The sequence below is a fragment of the Panicum virgatum genome, chromosome 8N (genome assembly GCF_016808335.1).
Source record: "Panicum virgatum strain AP13 chromosome 8N, P.virgatum_v5, whole genome shotgun sequence".
NCBI lineage: Eukaryota > Viridiplantae > Streptophyta > Magnoliopsida > Poales > Poaceae > Panicum > Panicum virgatum.
The window spans coordinates 22,880,885-22,901,484 of record NC_053152.1 but is presented as its reverse complement, the minus strand read 5'-3'; the positions used below and the strand labels follow the sequence as shown (position 1 = coordinate 22,901,484).

At 45.4% G+C, this 20,600-nt stretch overlaps 1 non-coding gene across 1 annotated transcript; it reads left to right on the top strand.

The window, feature by feature from the left end:
- Positions 1 to 8,180: 8,180 nt before the first annotated feature.
- On the top strand, positions 8,181 to 8,287 carry LOC120687003. The gene has a single exon (XR_005680508.1). It is a non-coding gene; the product is annotated as a small nucleolar RNA R71 (small nucleolar RNA).
- Positions 8,288 to 20,600: the final 12,313 nt, after the last annotated feature.

The window sequence follows — 20,600 nt, the reverse complement described above, 5'->3', positions numbered from 1 at the left end:
AATGCCACATTATGTGCAATGGAAGAATCAAAGTGGTACACTAAAAATTACTCATAAGGCTAGAGCTAAATTTTCAATTGGAACTTATACTGATACTGTGGATTGTGACGTTGCACCATTAAGTGCATGTCATTTGTTGTTGGGTCGACCATGGTAGTTTGATCTTGATGCTACTCATGGTGGCCGTTCCAATAATTATTCGTTTGCGCACAAGGGAGTTCATCATGTGCTCAAATCAATGTCTGAGAGTGCAATAAAGGCTGATGTGTTTGCTTCCGTGAAAAAGAAGAAAGAAGCTTCTAAACATACACCAAAGCCGAGGACAGCTTTGATTCAAGAGGGCGAGAATGATGTGAGGATCCCTGCTCCAGAAGCTGCATTTAGTACGTCCAAAATTAATGATGATGGTCCAAATAATTCTCTTGTTCCATTTTGCTCAATGTCAGATTTTGTGAAACAAGAAGATATTAACAAGGATGAAATCAGAATCCAATCAAATATGAGTTGGGTATTTCCTTTTACAAATGAGAGGTCACTTGAAAATACTACAAAGCCGAGGACGGCTTTGATTCGAGAAAGGGAGGATGATGAGCCCATGGATCATCAAGTTATTTCTAAAAAGTCTGATGAAAATTGTTCCAATGTAACAGATAAATTTACAATACAGTTTGGTTCATTTTTATGTGAGTTGAAGGAAAGCAATAAGAAAAAAGGAAATGTGGTAAGTGATACGAGTATGGCAAGCAGACTTATTTTTGAAGGAACAAACTTGTTCAAATATAAAAGAAAGATGAAGTCAAAAAGCTTTATTCTTATTGGTGCCATGCATGTCGAAGTGCCAAGTTGAAGCCAGTGAGTTTTAATTCAAGTGCTCGTGTCCCAGCTAGTTGAGCTAATTACATTTATTTGCACTGCAGCCGGAGTATTTTATTAGGTCACATGGTGTGCGTCATATTATTTAATTACTTGAGTCCTATGTGTTTGGGCTAAACCACTAGGGTCACGTGCTGCTAGTGGGTCCAGTTAGAGTTGAGGGCCTGCGTGCCTATATCCAGGGGTGCCGCCCCTTGTAAAGATTAGATGGGATTTTATTGTGGAGTTATTCTCTCGTCGAGCCGCCGCTCGAGAAACCCTAGCGGGTGTTTCCGGATCCTTATGGATTTGCGTGGAGTGCGTGATCGAGATTTTTCGGTTCGAGTGCGTCGCTTGGAATTCTCAGAGTTCCCTCTCTTCTGATCGTGGTTCGCCACATGTGGAAGAAATTATCTAGAGTTTGGATTGCATCTATTGTGTAAGCTGATCCCTGCTATCCTTAAGCTGTATTGAATTTTATTCTAGAAACGGAGGCTATCAGTCTGTCGAGAAAGGCTATTGGCAATATATCAATTGGAACATTGTTTTTGTTTTCTCGTGAGGCTGTTACAATCTCTCACATATATTATTTATTGCCGAGAAGGGGTTTTGTCTCATCAGATTGTTTCCGTGAGTCTCATTAGTTCATATAGGCTTCAGCTGCTCTCTGATTGAGGACAATTTCAAGATATTATCTGAATAAGTTTTTGTACCGTGAAAAATTGGGCAAATATTCGGGCATCGTAGGCGTGTCCTCATCAACCTGCGCTGCCCCCGGATGAGTCTAGGCAAATATTATATATGACATCTATATGCAATTGTATCAGACTTGGAATTAGATCGGGTCTCGATCAAGGATGAGTCCCGATCTGATCGTTGCTCTCCTGTAGGAACAAAAAGCGTGGCGATAGACAAATTTAAGTGCAACCAAGGAAGACCTCGTTGCCATAAGTCTGATACAATTGCAGTGACTACAACAACTAGTGCAACCACAAAATTTTGTGGCAATACATACTTGATATTGCATCTTGAGGCAAGAAAGGAAGCAATAGCCCCCTATGTATTGCAACAACGCTCCAAGAAATTTGCAACCCAAATCAGACGTTGCTATATTGCCGTTCAGAAGCAACCAATGCTAGTATGGTCGCCATAGCACCTTTCTATTGCAACACACGACATGCTAATGCAACTCAGAAATGATGTAGTAGAATTCCCAACCAATTGCAACACAAAACCTAAAAAAGGCTGCATTAGCATCACCCTGTTGCAACACAAAAATTAAATATCGCAACATAATTTATGTGTAGTAATAGGCACGCATATTACAACCGAATCACAGTTTCGGTGCCATAGATCCCCCCTATTGCACCCAAATTAGTGGTGATGCCTAAACATTTCGTGGCTATAGGGGGAAAACCACGTAGTGTACCCAGATCATCTGGTCTAAGCAAGCAACTAGTATAACTTGATAAAGCACAGATCAAGGCTAAGCAAGCTACAAACATAGCAAGATAACCAAGAATGAGTTCGAAATGAATAGCATAACGAAAGTCGGAATACAAAGCCATACCAAAGGCCGAGGATTGCTCACTGACCCCGAGGACGACTGGATTCGCTAAAGAAGATGAAGTACTAGTCTAGCTCCACTACCCTAAGGAGTACAAGTCACAAGAGAGTGTGAGAGAGAGGCCTTCAAGTGGTGTGTGTGGTGAGAGTGGTGGGAGGCCCTTTTTATAGCTTGAGAGGTCAGTTCCCGCCATCGCCTTGTATGGAAACATGCAAAACCGCCTTTAGGAGGATAAGATCAGCCTTCCCGCCAAAATTCAGCAGGAGAGGCTTACAGGTGGGGTTGGACGACCCCCTTGTGCCGCCTCTGGCCACTGCCTTTCTCTGGTACACTGCCTGGTGGGTCCTGATGTCAAATGGTCGGTGCCGGAGCTTGGTTGGTCGGTTTGGTCTGGTTTGTGGGCCTCCTTTGCATGTGTTACGCAGGACACGATTGTCTGTGACTTTGTCTGCGTATTTGTTGTGTTTTCTTCTTATTCCGAACTTGTGCTCCTGAAAACATAAATCTTCAAAAACAACTGTGGAGCTATGTAAGTGATACAAATATGCGAGTAAGAGGTATAGTTTTCCTTCTTTTATGAGTATAGTTGATGGTCATATTTCGCACTTAACGACCGTCAATAACACCCCCAAGCTAGCCTTTTGCTCGTCCCTGAGCAAAACAAGGCGCTCTTTGTTGATCAGGAGTTGCTACAATGTTGAATTTCCAACTCATACTTAGGCACAACCGAATGCTTCTTACCTTGATTTTGAATAAGTTGGCCTTTTTTCTTACCTCTTACCTTACTCCTGTGGAGCTTAAAGCTTCACCTCATCTTTGGCGGTTGAGAGTTAGAACAGTATCATAGAGTGCTCATATTTCTTTCTCTTTAGTTCAACCGTCAATCCGGAGGTTTTGTAAAGTTTTCAAAAGAAATTTATAAAGTTCCTCGAATGATCTCTTGGATCGCTCAATGTGTATGATTCCTTACCAAGGATTTTTATTGTGCCTTTCTTCCCAAACCTATCTCTAATGGCTGTTTTTGTGGAGCTGTAGGTATGGAGGATTTGAAGGCATACCTGCTTCTCATATTTCGCTAAGTCAAAGACCAGATCCAAAGGAGAAACAAGTCATAAACCTTGATCAAGATGTGCAAGTGTGTGGATATTTTTGGTGGATGGTGTATGAACTCCTTTTGTATGCACCATCTCTCCTTTTTCTCTCTTTTTGGATAAGGGGCTATCTTATTCTCTTTTTTTTTCCACATGCCTAAGCATGTGGCATACCTTCTTTGGGTATGCATCTTTTCTTCTTCTTTTTTTTGACATGCCGAAGCATGTGGCATACCTTCTTTGGGTATGCATCTTTTATTTTCTTTTTGCATAGCCCCATATCCTTGACATATTTTTGAGAGATAGGTGTCATACATGGATTTGGAGTTTTATTTTGTGGATGGATGAATTTTTGCTTACTTCTAGTGTAGAAGCATAGCATGTGGTGGAAACGTGTACTTGATCTAGATCATGGGAGTATGAAATGAATCTCACTAAGGGTCACAACAATTTGACAAAGCTCAATGAGATAGCAAGTTGCATATGTGAAAGGTTTTGCAATGAAAATCAACATATGGCTTTGGATAGGAATTTCATATCATCGAGGAACTTTATTATATTTTTGTGTTTTTTTCAAAATTAAATACTCCGGATATCAAGTATCACATAAGAGAAGATCATAGCAACTCTACTTAACCATATCATAGCTCACAACAACTTAGATTTGGATCATGCTTTCTGCTACCCACAAGTTTCAAGTTTAAGGTTTGAACATTTCAAGCCAACAAACCCAAAACTAGGTAGAGCATAAAGTTGTAACTAAGCATATGAAGGAAATTAACAGAGCAACTATTCATCATCTCAACAAGGGAAACTTACAACATGCTTACTACACATATTAAAAGAAATATTTTTGGTGATTTCTAAATTTTACAAATTTTTATTTGTTTTTAGTTATACAATTTTTTATGGATTTCATGCAAGGTTATGAAAGCAGTAAAGATAAGTGATACAATTTACCTCTCGTGGGGGTCCTCCACCATGCTAGCTTCGGGCTCACTACGGCTGGTCGGGGTTGAAACCCGTCCAGCGGCAGTATGCCCTCCACTCCTCCTGTCGCTGCAACTGCAACTGCTCCATGTCGTGGATTCTCTCGCCAGTGTGACGCTGCCATGCTTGGGTAGTATCGATGTGTTGGTTTGGCGTCTCTTGTATGTTGTCGCCCTGCACCCGCAGCTCACCTAGCTGCTGGGTGATGGCACCGAAACCTCGCGACAAGGACATCCGTCTGATGAGGTTCGGGGCTCCACTGGAGCTGGAACTGGTGGACCGGCGGCCTAGTGCCTGCCGTGTCCGCTCCTTTCTGCTGGCACTGTGCCATGACGAACCACCGGCCTCATGCTGATGTGAGTGATGTGGCTGCTGAGGCGGTGGTGTCGGCTCTGCTTCCCTTCTGGTCCTGCTTCTTGTCATCCTGCCAGGCAAACCATAAGATCTATGCCTACAACCTCCTTCTCATGGAACAAGAGGGATGGTTAGCGAATGGCAATTATACAAATTGAACTCCGCATTGGGCAGTGAAATCTCATTTGTAAAGCCCAAGTAGAAGAAAATCAAAGTGTCATTCGGGCCTTTCTTTAGTGTGTGACCTTGGATCAAGTAAGCCTCGTCGATATACGCATGGTCACCCTCAATGAAAGGAATAGAATTCCCCTCTAAGGCACCGATACGTGTAGCGATACGAGTAATCAAAGAAGTGCACTCGATAGGTCCCGTCATCTTGAAATTCAATAGCCATTGCTTAACCAAAGCTTGTGCGGGAGAGATTTTGATCTTGTTGACCATGGCATAGAGTATGAGCAACTCATCATTGCGCACGGGTCGAACATCATCTCTTGGAAAGAGAGTGATGGGTAACCACTTGTGCATCAACTGAAGAGTTAGATTATGAATATCGCCGCACCGAGGTGCGAACATACCATGGACAACTTGACCCAAAATCTGGCCCCAAAATTCATGACGATTAAAACAGCGGCAAGCTTGATCGAGAGAAATCGGCCAGCGTTTGTTGAAATCGAGGTGGCCGGCAAAAGTTTTCCGAGAAAGCAAATACTCTTTCCCGAAAAATCGAAAATAAGCCCCATTTTTCACCTCCCGAAGAGTGCAAAGAAATTAGATGGTGAGGAGTCGTGAACCATACTCCTCAACGAGAACGAAGTTATCCCATCCAATTGCATGCCAAACATTAGAGAAGTCTTCGTACATACCTATTTTGATGAGGAGATCAGGATTGAATGCTCGGGTGTGGACGAAGCTTCGGTTTTTGAGGATGGCGTAGCCTTGTCATTCATGATCATCTCACTAGTTGAGGTACAGTGCATCTTCCACATCAATCTCTATGACCTCGGCTTGCGGTTCAGCTTGCATCTCTTCATATTGTTCTTCTTCCTCGTAGTCCATCGTGCTTGGTGTGGGCGTAGGTTCGGGTGTGTACGACCTTGAGCCATCCCGAGAATGGGATGAACTTCCACCTGTCATCTTCTTGAATGCGCCGGAAACCTTCTACCCTAAGCCTTTCATGATGGAACAAACAAGTGCAACTCGAAATGGGTTATGTTTGTGAAATCGAAATGAATGTCCTTACCGGTGAGTTGCTCCTTCTTTCTTGCAACAAAGAAATGAGGGAGAGAGGTCTCCTGAATTCAAATTTTGAGCAAAAATCCAATGAAAACCCGAGAGCAAAGTTTGAGAGAGTTTGAGAGGGAGTGAGTGAATGAGAGTTGAGTGTGAGAGCTCAACACTCACCCTAGGCCTCTATTTAAAGGGAGAATGGCCGGGCACCGTTGGAGGGAACACACCTCAACGGCTAGTGACCGTTGGAGAAGGTTGGGCCCACTAGTCATTGGCCGGGGGCCGGCCGACCCTAGGGTTCGGCCGAACCCTAGGTGGCCCCCCTGCTGACAGCCAAGGCCCACTGCCCTTCGAACGGTCATAAACTTTTTAAACTTTGGTGGCAGCCAAACTTTGCTTCGAAAAGATGTTCAAATTTATTTTTCAAAGGATTTTAATGCTCGAAAGTATTTTTGGATTTTTTGTGAAAGTGTTAGAAAAGTTTCTAGCATGCATGAGTGTTTTGAAAATTCAAATATGCAGTGGGAAAAATCAAAAAAGTCGAAAAAAATCGAGAAAAGCAAAATGGTGAAAAAGTAAATATGAGATACGTACCGATTTACCTTCGGCAAGGACTCGTCATTTTGAGCCTGACGAGCGAGACCTTTCTCCTGCTGTGATTACCACTGCTCGGCTCGTCCTGGAGAATTGGACAAGGACAAGCTTGCGACCTTACGCCACACCTTCTTTGCACGTCTTCTCTTTGATCATGTGGTCGTAGGTCTTGATGGCGGGAATTTTGGTGCATCCCAGAGTGCCTGCCCTTCGTCATCCTGTTGGTTCAGGATGCGCTGCTCTTCCCTTTGTTTGAATCTGAAGAACATGTTCTCCTTTCCAACGCGGAAGCAGATTTCTCCTCTTCCTATGTCGATCCTTGCTCTAGCGGCCCTCAGGAATGGTCGCCCAAGGATGAGCTGGATTCCGAGGTCGCCTTCTATATCCATGACCACAAAGTCTGCAAGGACGAAGGAGTCTCGCACGTGGACCAGGACATTCTTGGCTAACCCCTCGGGATACCGGATTGTAGAGTCTGCGAGCTGCACACACATATTTGTTGGGGAGAGAGCAGGGTACAAGAGTTTCTCATATATTACCATGGGCATAATGTTGACACTGGCCCCCAGATCGCAGAGTGCATGCTCATAATATTGATCGAAGATTGAGTAGCTGATCATGGGGACCCCTAGATCTTCTTGAATTGCTACTACCAGGCCATCCCAAGTGTCATTCTTTGGGGGTTGTACCTGCCTGCATGGGTAGTTCGAGAAGTCTACTGGGGAAGGTTGCCCCACCCGGTAGACACCATATTTGCAGTTTCAACGGGAGATTCGAGTTGCCCCAGAATCTTCCCGGACTCAGAAACAGGAACAGCAGCAGCGATTTGTGCAAGTTGTGTTTCTATCATTTTGTTGAAACTTAGTTGATTTTTAAGAGCAGAAGAAAGAGTTTCAACTTTTGCATTTATACCTTCTAAAATTTTATCGTTGGCAGCAAGTTTCTTGTTTAAAGATTGATTTATTTTAGCTTGGCCAAAAACTAAGTCTCTCAAGGAGGGTTGGTTCAAATTGAAATTCGAATTGAAATTTGAGTTGTAGTTGTTACCTCCTCCTTGGAATGGTGGGCGTGCCTGACCCCACCCATGGCCTCCTTGTGGACGAAACTCGGTGTTATTGTTGTTGATGTAGGCTGCGTCTTCACGGGTCTCGGGGCAGTCATTCCCCGAGTGTCCACCATCACCACAAACCTCGCACGTTAAGTACAAGTTCATGGCATGGACGGGAACAGGCATCTGTTGCCGGTTCCCTTCATCGAGTTTCTTTCGTAGGAGGTCCAGCTTGGCGGCGAGCATGTCCGTCTCCTTGACAGTATGCACTCCGCCCTTGGTTCTGGGCTGGGAACGCTCCTCATTCCAGCCCTGGTTGGAGACTATCTTTTCAATCAAGGTCCTGGCCTTGGCATTTGCAAGGTTGAGATAGGATCCTCCAGCAGCAGCAACGAGACGGGCTCTGGATGTTGTCGTTAGCCCATTGTAGAAGCTTTGAAGCACGAGCCACTGGTCCATCCCATGATGGGGACAGGCGAGTATGTATTCTTGGAGTCTCTCCCAAGCTTCTGGGATGGATTCCATCCCTGTCTGCTGAAAACTTGTAATTCTTCCATGTAGGGCATTTATTTTGCCCAACAGGAAGAATTTGGCGAGGAACGCCGTGGAACATTTGTCCCTCGTGCTGACGGCTTCCTTGTTCTGATAAAACCACTATTTCGCTTTCCCCAGGAGTGAGAAAGGAAACAGGCAGAGCCTGATGGCGTCAGCCGTAACACCCTATATAGTGACAGTCTTGCAAAGCTCCAGAAAGTTCTGGAGATGAGCGTTGGCGTCCTCATTTAGCTTGCCACAGAATGGGCTAGCCTGCACCATATTTATGAGGCTGGACTTCAGCTCAAAGTTCACGTCCCCGACATCAATGTTGGGTCCAGTTGCCACATTGGCAGCTGAGGGGATGGAGAAGTCGCGGAGAGTCTTCTCAGCCATGGGTTCGATGATTGTTTTGATGGTGCTTGAAAAACTAGTTCACTTGTCGACTATGAGATCGGAGGAGGGATGACGCGAGGTCGGACCCTTCTCATGTGCCATAGTATAACCAAGAACGAAATAGAAATGAATAGTATAATGAAAGCCATACCAAAGGCCGAGGATTGCTCGCCGATCCCGAGGATGACTGGATTCGCTAAAGAAGATGAAGTACTAGCCTAGCTCCACTACCCTAAGGAGTACAAGTCACAAGAGAGTGTGAGAGAGATGCCTTCAAGTGGTGTGTGTGGTGAGAGTGGTGGGAGGCTCCTTTTATAGCTTGAGAGGTCGGTTCCCGCCGTCTCCGTGTATGGAAACATGCAAAACCGCCTTTAGGAGGATAAGATCAGCCTTCCCTCCAAAATTCAGCGGGAGAGGCTTACAGGTGGGGTCGGTCGACCCCCTTGTGCCGCCTCTGGCCACAGCCTTTCTCTGGTACACTGCCTGGTGGGTCCTGATGTCAGATGGTCGGTGCCGGGGCTTGGTTGGTCGGTTTGGTCTAGTTTGTGGGCCTCCTTTGCATGTGTTACGCAGGACACGATTGTCTGTGACTTTGTCTGCGTATTCGTCGTGTTTTCTTTTTATTCCGGACTTGTGCTCCTGAAAACATAAATCTTCGAAAACAACTGTGGAGCTAGGTTAGTAATACAAATATGCGAGTAAGAGGTATAGTTTTCTTTCTTTTATGAGTATAGTTGAAGGGTCATATTTCGCACTTAACGACCGTCAACAATCGCCGAATCGCAGTCACCGCGAAGGCCGAACCGCTCTCCGTCGAACTGCCGAAGGATTGCGACTCGCGATCGTGATCCCCGCAAAGAAACAAAGGGGCGGCGGTGGCTCACGTACATGACTCAAATGGACCGAAGCCTGCATACCTATATTGTAGTGGGGTATACTCATGGGCCCCCAGCGCCAGGGGCCCCAGGGCCCAAGCCGGTGCACTGGCTACACCCCCCATGAGACGGGCCTGCTCCCTTCCTTCCTTGATAGGAATATGGATGAAAATGGATCGAATACGAACGGATATCACGGATATCACATTTGTTTTCATATTTCTGGTCGGATTCGGATTCAAATACGGATAATGTCAGCCATGCCGGATAGGATACAATTAGATGTCAACATCATAAATATGAAATTTAAATATTCGGATATGGATACGGTATCGGATGTTGAATATCCGGACTCGGATACGGATGGATCTGAACCCCTCTATACGGATTCGGTCGAACGGATGGTCGGATAAATATCCGTACCATTTTCATCCATGGATAGGAATAGCAAGAATGTGCTTTATGTCCTCCTCCCAGAAAATCTCCCTGATGAGTTCTTTGTCCCACAGCCCAGTGTAAGGATCAATAAGATCAGCCACCCTATTTAAGATAGTTCTCCCACGGGGGGTGATGGGTCGCCTCATGACTCCATTTGTCAGCCATGGATCTCGCCATATGTCTATCTGTGTTCCATCACCAACTCTCCATATCAGCCCCTTTTTTTAAAGCCTGAATCCCTCTCACAATGCTCCTCCATGAGTAGGAGATTCCTGGTTCCTCTTCCGCCAAAAGCAGATCACCTATAGAGTAGTACTTCGCTCGGAGCACTTGGGCACACAAAGAGCCCGGTTCCTGTATTACACGCCATCCTTACCGTGCTAACATGGCCAAGTTGAAAAGATGGAGATTTCTGAACCCCAATCCTCCTTTCTCCTTCCTGCTACATAGTAGTTCCCAGGACAGCCAGTGCATTTTGTTCTCCTTCTCCTGTTGTGCCCACCAGAACCGTCCAACCATTGTCCCAATGTCATCACAGAGTGTTTTTGTAAGATTAAAGCAAGACATGGCATATGTTGGGATGGCTTGCACAATAGCTTTGATAAGCACTTCTTTCCCCGCCTTAGATAACATTTTTTCTTTCCATCCTTGCATTCTATTCCATACTCTGTCCTTCAAGTACGTGAATGTCTGTACTTTAGACTTTCCCATATAGATTGGAAGGCCAAGATATTTCTCATTCCTTGCCTCAGATGAGATTTCTAGTGCTAACATAACAGCTGCCTTGTCCTCCTCACTAGTGTTTTTGCTGAACATGATGGATGATTTATCCTTTGTTTATCATTTGTCCCGAGCAATTCTCATACAATGAAAGAATACTTTGCAGCTGAATTGTACTCTGATCATTAATTTTGAAGAGTAACAAAGAATCATCTGCAAACAAAAGATGGCTAATGCTCGGTGCATCCTGACAAGCTCTTATACCCAACAGGTCTCCTCTGCCCTCGGCTGAATTCAAAAGTCAGGAGAAAGCTTCTGCACACAACAAGAATAAGTAGGGTGATAAAGGATCCCCCTGTCTTAGTCCTCTCTGTGGTATGATTTCTTTCGTTAGCTCACCATTCACTTTAACACAATAAGACACTGGGGATATGAAATTCATCACCACCTTCACCCAGCTTTGGGCGAAAACCCAACTTGCACATCATCTTGCGAAGAAACTCCCACTCCACTCGGTCATACGCTTTGCTAATATCTAACTTCAGAGCTGCATAACCATCAATTCCTGTCCTCTTATTCTGTAGGTAATGAGTGAGCTCATAAGCAAGCAGTACATTATCTGTGATCAAGCGTCCAGGAACAAAAGAACTTTGGTTCAAAGAAATTATATCAGGGAGAACTAGTTTCAATCTCTTTGATAAAACCTTCGATGCAATTTTGTACACCACATTACACAAGCTGATTGGTCTCAAGTCCTTCAACTTATTAGGATTTGCAATTTTTGGAATCAGCACTACCATTGTCTCATTCCAATTTTCTGGCATTACACCCCCATTCAGTAGAGACTTAACCTCTCTTATAACATCTTGCCCAACAATATTCCAAGATTTCTTGTAAAATAAAGCAGGCATACCATTAGGTCCTGGAGCTTTCAAGTCCCCCATACAATCCTGCGCATGCTTGATTTCCTCATCACTATAATCCTTCAATAACTCTCCATTCATCTCCTCAGTGACCCGAGTTGGTATGTGCTGGAGGAGTTCCACATAACAGTCACCTGCATGTAATATAATAGCGTTTTGTAGTAGTCTGTAACAAGAGAATGGATCCCGCCACATCCATCACCTCTTCTCCATCCTCCTTCACTAATCTGCGGATTCTGCTTGTCTTCCTTCTCTCTGAAGCAAACTGATGGAAGAATTTCGTGTTGCGATCGCCGTGTTGTAGCCAATGCACTTTCGCCCACTATCGCTGCTCCTCCAGCCTTTCCAGCCTATACTTCAGAATTTCTTCCTTTGAAACACTATCTCTTGTCAGTGCTCTCCTTTTGCATACTTCCAGAGCTTTCTTTGCTTTTTTTATTCTTTTTTCTAGATCCCCCAGAACATTCCTACTCCAGTACCAAAGATCACCTGCCACTCCTTGTACAGCCTCAGCCGCTTTTCCAGCCCCTGTATTCATCGACAGCTTCCATGCATTGTTCACTATAGCTTTGCAGTTGTCTTCTCCCACCCATGCTGCTTCAAAATGGAAGCATTAATTTCTGCTACTGTGGCCTATCTCCTCATCCTCCCCCACTGTCACAACTACCGGCCTATGATCAGAATGATGTGGAGATCCATTTTTCACTTGGAAGTCCGGAAAGTGAGTGCACCACTCCAAATCTGCTACCGCCCGATCTAGTCTTTCTCGTATGTATCTATCACAGGTATGACTGTTACTCCTCCATGTAAAGATATCACCCGAGAAGCCCAAGTCCACTAGCGAACAATCCTCTAGCGCTTCTCTGAATAGATCCATACAAATCTGTGGCCTGGGCAGCCCTCTTCCTTCTCATGGCTCATCAAGATCCCATTAAAATCCCCCATACACAACCATGGATATTTCCTTGATGCATTCAAAGTTCGGAGAGCTCTCCATGACAGCTCTCTCTGATCCGATATTGGCTCACCGTAGAAACTAGTAAACCGCCACATAAACCCATCCTTCTCCACCACATCACCATTGATGTACAGTCGAGACACTGCATGAAGGTGAAAATTTATTCCGTTGTGCCAAAAGACTACAAGACCACCACTCCTCCCACTGCAATCTTTCACCACCATGTTTGTCAGCCCAGTCGCCACCGCAAACCTACTATCCTATTCCTATCCATCTTTGTTTCAGACAAGAATAGGATGTCGGGTCCTCCTCCTTCTGAAGACTCAGAAGGCCACGAATTGCCGGGCCGTTCCCCAATCCCCGGCAATTCCATGCTATGATCTTCATTTCTTTTTCGCAGGGTTGTCCCTACAGCCCCGCATCATTGGTGTTTTTTGAAACTTTCAGCTTCTTCCCCTCTACCCCCTCCATGTTCTCAGTACTCAAATGGCGCTTCCTCTCCACAGGTGCATTATTCGTTGATCCCACTTTGGTGCCTGCTCTCGGCTTCCTCCTGAAACTTCCTCCCCTGCCTCCCTTCCCCTTTCTGCTCTCGTCCCTCTCGTCCTCCTTTTCCTCTTTATCCTGAAAGCTATGGTCAATGTGCATGGATTGTAGGGTACTGTTACCGTCGTTAGCAATACTCCCCACCACTTCATTCGCTAGTAACTCCTGTCTCTTTCCTAATTCACCCATCTTTTCTACATTCTCTACCTCCTTCTCCACTCTCTCCTCCTTCTCCTGTAGTGTCAGGACCCTCCTAGACGAAATACCATCAATGTGAGCCTTCCTCTTTTCTGGGTTTGTTTCTTCTTCCTCCTCTCTAGTTTTCTTTTCCTTTTCTTCTAATTTCCTCTAATTTGGGCATCACTGCCCGATCCTGGCTGCCGTCCCCTACCCCTTGAACCCCAACTTCCCCAGCTTCCGTTCCCTCCCCCGCGCCACGACAGCCAACTTTGGGAATTGCGATCCTTCATGTCCTCATCCATCCTCCTCTTCTCTGGGATGTAACGCAGAGCTTTACTGAACTGTTGCACTTCTCCCTTCTTCAGTTTGGTGTCGCATGCTCTGTCAACGTGCCCAATTAGGCCACAAGTCTAGCAGAAATCCGGGAGGAATTCATAGACCAGCAGACACCAAATTGGAACCTCCTCCCTTGCCTTCTTCTGTGCACATGTATACATTGTCACACCTCTTATTAGGGGGTTGTGGATATCCAACCGCACTTTAATTCTTAGGTATCTTCCTACCGCTGTGTCATCCACCTCCTTGTACATCTCCATGAAATCAACCAACTCACCCGCAATTGTTTCTCCCATTGCCTTGTTCATCATACCAAAGGGTAGTTTGAAAATCCTCACCCATATAGGGATGAAAGCGAACACCAACTCTTCCATGGATTTTGTTTCATCGAAGTCAACCATGATCACCAGATCCTTCCCGAACATCCAAGGTCCATCCTCCATCGCCCTCCTCTTCCCTGACTCCTGATAGAAAGAGAATAGGAAGAGGTTCTCCCCTAGGTCCTTGCATCCAACACCTTTTATCAGACACCAGATCCGGCCTAGATCTTGTGCCAGGCCATCAGCGTTAACCAATCTCTTTGCAAATACTTTACCAACCGCCTGCACGTGTGTTGGCTTTGCTCTAGACTGACTTGCATCCCCGATCTTGATCCCCTTGCTCTCTGCCACAGTCAATTTCATCTGCTTCATTAACTCCTCAACCAATTCCATTCCTCCCCGCCCGAAACAGGTGGGAGAAGCCAAAAATGGCTTCCCCTTCCAAATTACCTTGTTCCTCACAGCGGATACTATGGCTAGCAGATTGGTTTACAGCTCCTTGCGGAGAGATTTGAAATGTGGACACAGATTACGAGTGGGAAATAGATTAGATCGGAACCAAAAGCGATCCAATTGGACGAGGGGAAGAAGATCGGAAGAAAAAACTAACCACCGACGGAACCAACCCCGAGTCGCCTAGGAGTCCTACAACTCAAGCCCACATAGGGGCGTTTTGGTCAATACATGAATAGACCCATCGGACGGACACACTTCCACCGCGGATTGAACCTCCGACACAACCCCACGATCACGCCATGTGCCCTCCACTTCAAAGCTTCCCGACGCACCTGGATACCGTCTCCGTAACGCCGAGCCTTCGGGTTCGATTTTGAGGCCCAAACCGAGAAACCGTCGATGGGTGGTTTTGTGGGCAAACCACCAAACCCCGCACGCAAGGCACCCGACCTCACCACGCCAAGTGTCGAGCACATCAAGCCTTTCACTTCCGGCGCCCGGACGGTCCACTCGGTCATGCCTCGTTCCTTGACTTGGTCGTCGCCATTGCACCTGCTACTTCACGACGTCGTCTTGCTCTTCTTGATCCATGCGGACCGCACTTGATCCCATCATCCACCGAGTCCCTCAAAGCGAGCCTACTTGTCTCTCCATAACCTCAGACGCTACCATGGCTAAGATCTTTCGCGCTTGTTCTTCACCTGCAACAACGCAAACCAAGCCGCATCCAACACCTGCAGTAGTATGCCAAGAGTCAGTCCACACAACATTGTCAACCACTCATCACGAGTGCGTCCACAACAAACCACTTCAACATAAAGGTTACACACACTACACAACACACACAACACAACTCACACAACAGAACGCACATGACTCAACGTACACAACACAAAGCCTCAAATCTCGGTCAATCACTCATCATACATAAACCAAGGCACATCTCAACTTGGTTTCTCAATCTCCACCTTGATGAATGCATTGACAAAGGATGATTTGAAAGCAAAAGAAAACCCCATTCAAGTGCCCAAAAGCCAAGTAAAAGCAAACACAAGGGCACTTGAAATGTGAAGGGAGAAATGCATGTTCCAACCAAAAACTCTTAGAAACAAAGGAAGCTCAAAGGCTAATCACAACCGAAGAGTCAAACAAGAAACACAGGAGCTACATGCAGTCTTGAAATGCTATCAAACCTAGAAATGCTCAACACTACCATTAATCCAAAAGGCTTATCTCAAGCGACATTTGTCAAAAACGCTCATCACTATAAAATCAAGGTTCATGTCAACTTGATTTTCTAAATTTTCTCCCCTTGATGAGTGTGTTGACAACATATGAGCACAAAGAAACGGTTTGAGAGGCAAAGGCCGAAAACTCATCCAAGTGAATGAAAACCACACGAGGGCAAAGAATCAAGGTTACTTGGCATGAGAAGCAACTCAATGGCCAAATCAACTTGGAAAAATCTCAGTTCCCAAAGACATGGGCAACGGCTCGACACAACCGAGACAAGAACACATGATCCCTCAAGAAGAGGCAAAAAAGGGCTCAACACCAATCATGTAGCGATTGAAAACGCATGATCCCTCTAGAAGAGGCAAAAAGACTCAACACCAATCATGTAACGATCGAAAGATCAAATCAACCGCTGGCTCCTCATGAAGAGGCAAAGGGGCTCAACACCACCGGCAAAAGAGCATAAAAACTTACAAGCTCCCCCTAAACCCATGCTATAGGGCAAAAGAGCACACAAATCTCACAAACTCCCCCTAAACAAATGCATGCAAACTTTCCTTGAACACAAGCAATGCAGAACTCCCTGCACAACCCGGTGCCACCGGTTTCAGCAACTCAGTGCCACTGGATTGGAAAAACCGGTACCACCGAAATGCTGAAAACCGATACCACTAGATTGCACAGCAAACAAAGCCAAAAATGCAAACTAAAAAGCACGACTCCCCCTTGACAACTGAAAAAGATATTTCTCCCTCTGAAAACATGTCACACTAATATGCATGGACAAGTGCAAAAGAATGAATGCTCCCTCTGTCGGTGTTTACCGCCAAGCCTGCTCCGGGATACCCTTAGCAGTAAGGTTTGTAGGTAGGGATCGACTGCTCTGGAACTCAATGGTGCAAGGAACACAAAGATTTAGACAGGCTCAGGGATACCCAACATCATGTGTGGTGGTTTGTATTGCCTTAGGTGTTGATGTGTTTTGTGAGGGTCCCTGCCCGCCCTTATTTATCCGGGGGGACAGGGTTACATGGAAAGTCCTAGCCGAGTACAGTTGGAGTCCTACTACAACACAATTGGGTAGTTTCCTTTGTACTGCAGCTAGTTCTATGCCTATTCGGGTAGTTACAAAAGAGGTAAGGTACATCCATAAGATATCCCTTACTCTAGAATATTCTATGCCTATAAGCAGTCACGCTACCCCGGGTCTGACAAGCCCCCGAGCTCTTCGTAGCCGAGTCCTGCAGGCGTCGAGTACTTGGCTGGGCGTCTTCGAGTACTGCAAGTAGTCAGAACATCCTTTTGGTTGTCATCTGGGCCTTCCTTCAGATACGTCGAGTAGTCCTCCAAGTACTTCTGGTTGCTCCAAGGCTGTGAGGTGCTCAAGCCCCGAAATCTTGATCATATTTGGTGCGCGAAGTACTTGCGCTCCATATGGAGTAGCCCGGCCCCCGAGCCTTAGGTTGAATCGCAGAATCAGGCTGAGGGTCACTTTAGTCTTTTTCCTTCATTATTTTCAAACAATTTGAAAAATATATCTCCGATGCACATATCCCGCAGCCCCTGAGCCTTAAATCAAAATCCCTTAAACTGCGGGTAGCCCCTGAGTAAAGATTTGGAATTAAGGATTTAAGACGTGGCATTAGATTTTATTCTTCAGAATATCTGCAGGATTCATCAGATCCGGTATCCGAAAAGATCTCTTTTTCGGGTAAAAAATCCCAAAAAAATGATTCAATTGGATATGCCACACTGATTGCACCCGAAATATCCTCATAAATAAAACCCGGGATGTATATCTCTTTAATGTTTGCTCACGTGGGACTGTACTGTGTGGAAAATCTGTATTATTGCGTCCGTGAATGCTGTCAATGTAGCTTCACATGTTCTCCTTCAGTAGGGTCCCTTTGTGGCTACAAAAGGTGGGTGAGAAGTTGTTGCTCATCGTGGTTCAAAAGCTATAGCTTGCTTTTGGTGTTCTTGCTCTCGCCCTCCTAAGATTTGTGTAGTTCTTTCTAACGAAAGATGCTAGAAGAGAACTTGCGAGTGACAAGAGAAGTCCCTGCTACCTCATCCTGCAACCCCAATGCTCTCATCGGATCCATTTTGGACATCATGTCCTTGCATATCCCAATGAGGCAAGTTTGGGGTCGATGGGTTGAGTCTTGTTGTGTCACATCTTAGGGTTGCCTGTCTCTGGGTGCCCAAGAACTCACATCTCTGGTAAGGAGACTTTATCTTGTCACAATGTATTCAGGGAGAAGGAGAAATTTCTCCGCAAGATGCTACAAGAGATCTTGCGAGGCGATTATTGTAATCTGCCTCCAAACTCTTGAAATTTTTCTCCCAGAATACAAGTATCATTATTCCCTTCATGGGAATAACATGTTTATACTTTGTTATGGCCTCGGGCTGATCTAGCTGCAGCAGGCGTCGACTAGAAGCTCCAAGAGATCCAGGCGTTGTGCATGCAGGTTCGAGTCATTGTAAAGCTTAAGTAGAAAAAAGTACTCGAGTTGTATATCGAGTAGTTATACTGTGTCGAGTACTTTTCCTTGTTCTGGAATGTAATCCCAGTTAAAGAAGTAGAGTCGAGTAGTTGTCAAGGGATGTGAGTATTTTCTTTTTCCAGAATGTAATCTTAGAAAAAAGAAATGTCTCAGAAAATCCCGTGTTTTGCGCGATTGGCAACGGACTATTGGCCTTTTGCGTGTTTTACCATGTAGCCACCGCTAATATAAAATGAAATGGTAACTTAGGTTTTTACCCCATTGGCCATCATTTACTATTACTGTTTAGATCTGTTCTTGCCTTCAAGCTCCCAGATCTAAATCTTCTTGCTCTCTCTTGCTCTCTAATCCACCTAGGGTTTAGCCAGTGTATGCGCGTGAAGCGCTCCGTTGATTTCCGGATGGCCCCTAAGAAGTCGAGCAAGGGAAAGGGTGCAGCTGCAGAACCAACCCGTGCGAAGAGGGATGGATAGGATGTAAGTGCTCTGAATCTGACCTAGAAACCTTAGTTTTTGCTGGTCTTTTGCTGGAGAAATCCGTCATCCAATGACGTCCTGCCTTGGGTGAAGATCATCCGTATGAGAATACGGGAGAAATCATTTCTTTTGTTCCTTATTTGGAACAGGGATTAGGGTTTTCTTGTTCGTTTTTCTTCTCTGGGCTCCTGCCCTACTACAGGATCTAGCTTCATCACTTGACCCCCAATTCCTTTGTTCACACTTCCATCTTCGTGCATTTGTGCGAAGCTTTTCTAGGCATCGAGCCCCATTTTGAGCTCTTTTGATTCCTTTTCCACCTTAAACCGCAGCTAGATTCCTACGTTTTAGATGTAGTAGGAGGTGCGGGTCTTCAGCATAGACAGAGAAAGGATAGAGTTTATATCCCTTATAGTCTTAGTAATAAAGTAATCGAATGGAAACCCAAGTGGTTCTATATCGAGAACCAGTGGGAGAGTGTACCAGCAATTACTCCTGGCCCTCTGATTCAGTGGCCTGAATGGAACAAGAAACCAGTCGACGAGAGTCAACTTCCTGAGCTACTCGCACGAATTGCCGATCTTAGGCAAAAGAATGTGACTGGAGAAGCAGTCATGTTCGACTGGATGAAAAGAAGGATCCAGCCATTGCAGGCTCGGGAAATGCTTGGTTTCTAGTATCAGGGAACAACTGACTCAGCAAGGTACTCGGAGGAAGAGATCTCAGATGAGGAAGTATTTAGTCGAGTACAACGACTGCTAAGGGATGTAAAGAAAATTCCCGTTGTTCCTGATACTTTTTCTGCTTCAAGTCCTCCGAAGCAGGTACATGATAAGAGTAGTCAATATGTAGTAATAGAGTACATTACCTTAGTGTCATTCTGATAGAATTTGCTTTCTGTAGGAGGACGTGGAGTGTTTCAAAAGTAGTCCTCCACTGCCAGGCACTTATTTGACCTTTTTACTTTTCCATGCGCTCCTATGCTGTCAACCAAGTCATAGCATGTTCATATTTTATATAAACAATACTGATGTCGAACCTTGGTTGTGCAGATGAGGAAGCGGCTGGGTGAAGGAGTGATAGGGAGCTAAGCCCCACTCCAAGCGCAGAAACCCAGACCGGGCATCCGAAAGGTGCGCGGTTAGTGGTGACGAAGCGCTACAGCTCGCAAACTACTAGCGACAGGTAAGTAGCTAGTTGGTTGCAATCGAGAACTTTCGTCTTCGATTTGCTAGTTTTAATTTGAGTTTTTTGCTTTTTCAAGTCTGGCGGCTAAGGTGCCACGGACTTCAGCGTCTGGGGATGATGCTGTGGTGGGACAAACCGTCCCTTCCACCACAATGGACCCATCAAAGGGGACTGGGACTACTCTACCAGCGAGTAGTTCAAATATAGATATTGCCGGAGATGCGGATAAACAGGCCGTCATTACGAGGCCTGCCAGAAAATTTGGCGTCAAGGCGCTTGCCTTCAAAAGGGCTCCCACGTAAGTTCCTTGGAACTTGTATTTGTAGGATTTTGTTTGTGTATCGAGTATTTTTCAACTGCTTTGTCTTGACAGAGACGTGCTCCTGGAGGTAAAAGGGAATACTGAGGACAACTCAGCCCCCAAGTCAGTGGTGGGGAAGAACCCGAGTACTCCTGAAATGAGTGCTCGTGATGCAGAAGTTATGGCCGATGCCATGCTTCCGGACTCTCCACTTCCTGATGCTAAGAGAAGCGAGGAAAAGCTCCCGGAGGGTGATGGAAGCGGCAAGCTTCCGGAGGAGAAGGGTGGTGGGAAGCTTCCTGAGGGAGGCGACATGAAGCTGCCTGAGGACAATCCTTCAGGTAAACTTATAAAGCCTTATACTGAAAAAGTATATGTTCTTTGCTCTTAATTTGATTAAGAAGCACTTTTTCCCTTTAGATTCACAAAATCCAGGGAATACTGCGGGGATGATTGAAGATGTGCCGAAAAGGTCCATCTCTGA